The sequence below is a fragment of the Pinus tabuliformis genome, chromosome 7, assembly GCF_031772625.1.
Source record: "Pinus tabuliformis cultivar Carrire ecotype Pingquan chromosome 7, CPIR1, whole genome shotgun sequence".
Lineage (NCBI taxonomy): Eukaryota > Viridiplantae > Streptophyta > Pinopsida > Pinales > Pinaceae > Pinus > Pinus tabuliformis.
In genome coordinates, this window is record NC_142293.1 from 503120110 (window position 1) to 503125205 (window position 5096).

A 5096-nucleotide genomic window follows, 5' to 3' on the forward strand; every position below is an offset into this window, starting at 1 on the left:
CTAGGTCAAAATTCATGGAAGTGAATGAATATGAGGGTGTGTTGGGGAGTGTTAATCAGTGCTAGTTGTCATGACAAGGAGGGAGTGACAAGGTATGCTAAGAACGGGTAAGGCATGCTAGGGAATATTAGGGAATGTCAAGAAGTGCTAGAGTGTGTGAGGTAGTTCCGAGGTGTGCTAACATGTGCCAAATAGTGCCAAGGCATTCCAAGTGCTAAGACATGCTAGGATGTGCGGGGTGCTAGAGTATGCTAATATGCGTCAAGGATTTTCAAGGAAACAAAAGGAATAACCAAGCTAAAATGAAAGGAAACGAACACATAAGAGGGTTAATAAGTCGGGACTTTACCTTTTTCTAAAGGGGCATGCTAGGCACACTAATAATATGTTCCAATACATGCCAAGTGCCAATGTGTGCTAAGTGCTAATTTTTGTCAATGCAATATTATGCCAAGGAGTTCTATGGCATGCTAGGGACTACAGGGAATGCCAACACATGATAGGGGAGTGCTATGCTATGCTATGGCATGCCAACATGTGCTTTGGCATCCTACTCATGGCAAGATGTTCTAGATGCAAAGATGTTCCAGGTACAAAGATGTTCCAAGACATGTGAGGTGCCAAGGAATGTTAGTGTATTGTTCCAAAGCATGTTAAGGTGTACCATGAGTGTTGAGGAGTGCTAGGTCTCTCTCATTAATAGAATTGACAGAGCTTGATTATGTATTAAATAATATAGTTCCTACACACACTAGTGGAACTTTATTTAAAGGAAATTTGCTAGATAATAAATCTAATAGAGATGTATCATGCGTTGACTCATGGGAAGACTATATTCTTATGAATTGAGGGAAATGATACACACAAATTACTACTTAACAAATTGACTAGCTATTATAACCACTATGACCTTGGACACAAAATGAAAAAGAAGCTACAACAATGGTCTTAAATCATTATATTTTGACAAAAATATAGTAGCAGGTACATAGCATCATCAAAAACTCACTGGAATGATTAATGATGATGAAATTTTTTTTACCGTCACCAAAAGTAACCAAAAAGAGCATTGGTGAGGGTAAATAAAAGATAGTCACTTGAAGTGTCACCAAAGAGAGAATTATTAATGGGCCTTTAACGACCCTCACCAAAAGTGTCACCAAACAGAGAATTAGTGATGGGAAATTAACAACCCTCACCAAAAGTGTCATTGAAAATGGCTTTGGTGACAAACCTTAAAGGACCATCACTGCATACACTTACAATAATGATTTTTAAACACCATCACCATATGCAACATTGGTGATGGACTTTAAAGGTCAGTCACAGGCATGAAGCGTCATCAAAAGCTCATTGGAATGATAAATGATGACAAAAATTTATTGACTGTCACCAAAAGTAAGCAAAAAGATCATTGGTGGCGGTCAATAAAAGATCGTCACTAGAAGTGTCACCAAAGAGAGAATTAGTGATGGGCCTTTAACGACCCTCACCAAAAGTGTCATTGAAAATGGCTTTTGTGACAAGCCGTAAAGGACCATCACTACATACACTTACAACAATGCTTTTTTAAAGACCGTCACCATATGCGACATTGGCGACAGACCTTAAAGGTCCGTCACAAGCATGACCCTCACCAATGACCTTTTTTCCTGTAGTGAATCAGTTACATAACCATTAACAACCACTCTTGTAGCATATAAAATTTTTGATATAACTTTGCATCATTTTCATGATTCCTTTAACTAGATTAATTAACCACATAATTGATATTATAAACATCACCTCATGCAAGAATTCCACATCATAAAAGTAGCACCACAAAAAACCACATCATTAGACATTGCTTTTGTTATTCAGCCAGCTCATAGAGTAGAAGAAAAAATAGATCAACGACTTAAAAATTATCCTCTTCGAGGGGGAAACCTCGTTTACATTACATAAATGAACAATTCTTGAATGATACAAATGATAATACCACCTTGGTATATATAGGAGTCTAAGGGGTCACAATATAATCAGAGCCTACATAATAATAATAATGTAAGGGCACAACAACAAAAATAGTGGGCTTTTATGGGGCATAACGATAACAACATGGGGGATACATGAGCACAACAATAAAAACAAGGGGCTACACTAAAAATAATGATAAGGGGGATACCCTAGTATTATAGGGATCTAACATGCTTCTCTCCTTCAAAAAAAGTGTTTCCCTCAACACCTGAGTAGTTTTGGATACTTTTGTATAAAATTCTCATCCTCCCATGTAGAATCTTCAGTGGGTAAGTTCTTCCACTTAATGAGATACTCTAAAATTAATTGATTTCGTAGCTATCAGGTTCTTGTTTACATGACTGCTTTAGGCTCAAATATGATTTTTCCTTCTTCCTCAAGTTTTGAAAACACTGTTTGAATTGCGATCTTGTCACCGATAACCTTCTTTAAGCATGAAACATGGAAAATCAGGTTTACTTAGAAAGATGCAGGCAACTCCAATTTATATGCCATAGTACCAATATTTTTCAATACCTTGAAAAGACCATAGTACTTGGGTGATGATTTATTATCCTTCTTCACTTGCTCAAGGAACATTTGTTGGTATGGTTATAACTGTAAAAATATCCAGTTTCTTACATCAAACCTTATTTCACTGTGATGTTGATATGCTTGTTGTTTCATTCAATTCTACTCTAGATTGACGTTATCCTTTAAGAATCAGAGAACTTGCTTTTGATGCTCGATGTGATCTTTCACTGCTTGAACCTTAGAATTTTCTCTTAAATATGATGTGATGGATGGTATCCAAAACATTCCATAAATGAGGTCATTTTTGTTGTAGTATCGAAGGAAGTATTATATCACCATTTAGCTAGAGGTAACCACTTGACCCATTGTGTTTTTTTATCAGATACAAAGCAACGAAGATATCCTTCCAAACATTTGTTCACTATCTTAGTTTTCTCGTCAAATTGAGGATGATAAGGTGAGCTATAAGTTAATTGAGTACCAAGACAAGAAAATAATTTTGTCCAAAAATTTCCAGTGAAAATGGGATGTCTGTCACTTACAATAATATTTGGGTTTTGAGTTGTTTCCATAAATGCAGTAGCAACTGTACTGGCTTTAAAAGGATGAGATAATGCACTAAAGTGTGCATACTTGGTAAGTCTATCAACTACCACCATGATGACACTCTTTCTTTTAGACTTGGGTAAAAACCTATGATAAAATCCATTGAGAGATCCTCTCAATGCTAACTTGGAAAGGCTAAAGGTTGTAACAGACCCAGGGTATTAATTGTCTCAACTTCATTTTGTTGGCAAACCAAACATTCTACCACAAACTTCTAAATATCATATTTAAGACCATCCCAAAAAAGTTCCTTCTTTTGTTGGGTGTGGATCTTGATTATCTTCCTTATTTAGAGGTATCGCCACATTGGACCCCAGTTCGTAATGTGGCAGCAACGCCGCCCGTAAAATGTACACTGTAAGGGGTGTCCATGGGGGCGAATGCAATCTTTGGGAGCCCCCCCTAGTGGGGGATCGGGGGGTAGTGCCCTCAAAGCTAAATATAGATGAAAAATTGCCTTGTAAAATGTTGTAATTTTGTAGTCAAGCTGGGTTGTTCATTAGGCGAAGATTTGATGGTAGAAGTTATGTTTAATTTAGGGTTTTTTCACTGGAAGGAAACCCCCCGCTATATATGAGGGAATTGTATTTCATCTATGGATATCTATATTCTGATTGAGAAAGAGAGAGGATATTGTGTGAGAGAAAAGATGGAATTACAACGGATCTACTCTAGGTTGTATCTCTTCAATTTGCTGAATAATATAAAAGGAAGGATTGGCTATTTCTCCATGGACATAGCCCAAATTGGGTGAACCACATATATCTTTGTCTCTCTTGTTTTATGTGGTTTCTGTATTTACATTTCTACAATATATTTTATGTGTTCCATTGCTCTGTAATATATAATTTCCTAACAACTGGTATCAAATCCGAAGGTCTATTTGGCCCTCACAGGAGAGAAGGGTTCCTGGTTCGAGTGGGAGCAATGGTGGAAGATGGTAGGTTTAGGGTCAAAAAATTTAACGGCCAAAACTACCTATTGTGGAAGATGCAGATGGAAGATTATATGTGTCAACAAGATCTATACCTACCATTGGGCGGAAATACAAAGAAGTCGACAAGTATGACAGACACAGAATGGAATATTCTCGACAGAAAGGCACTTGGAACAATACGTCTATGCCTAGCGGCATCGGTAGCCTTTAATATTTCAAAGGAAACGACAAGAGAGGGTTTAATGTCGGCATTGACCAAACTATATGAAAAACCCTTGGCCTCAAATAGGGTATTTATTATGAAGTGTTTATTTAATATGAAGATATCAGAAGGTGGATCTGTTGCAGATCATTTAAATGAATTTAATACAGTTACCAGTTAGTTAAGTTTTGAAGGGGTAAGTTTTGATGACGAAGTTAGGGTTGTGTTATTTTTGTGCTCATTGCTAGAAAGTTGGAATGGTTTAGTTATGGTCATTAGTAACTCTGTCTCTGGATCTAGTATTTTAAAGTTTTATGATGTTGTCGATGCAATCTTTAGCGAGGAAATGCGACGAAAATGGTCCGGTGAGACATCAGGTAATGCTTTGACTATCGAGACTAGGGGAAGAAAAATGGAAAGAGGAAAGAGCCCAGGATATCACAGTAGGTCAAGGAAAGGACACCTGAAGAAATGTAAGAAGAAAGGACACCTGAAGAAAGACTGGAAGTCTCGGAAGGGAAAAGAAGGAGACGTGCAACAAGAAAACAACCATGAAGCGAATGTGATAGGTGATGTGTTGCAAGATGCTTTCGTTCTTTCATTAGAAAATATTATTGATGACTGGGTGGTAGATTCAGGGGCCTCATTCCATGCCACACCTGATAGGAAACATTTTCATGATTATGTTCAAGGAGATTTTGGATAGGTTCGATTGGGTGATGATAAACCATGTAAAATCATTGGAATGGGTACAGTTTTCATAAAACAACAGAATGGAAATCAATGGCTATTGAAGGAGGTGAGGCATGTTCTAGATATGAA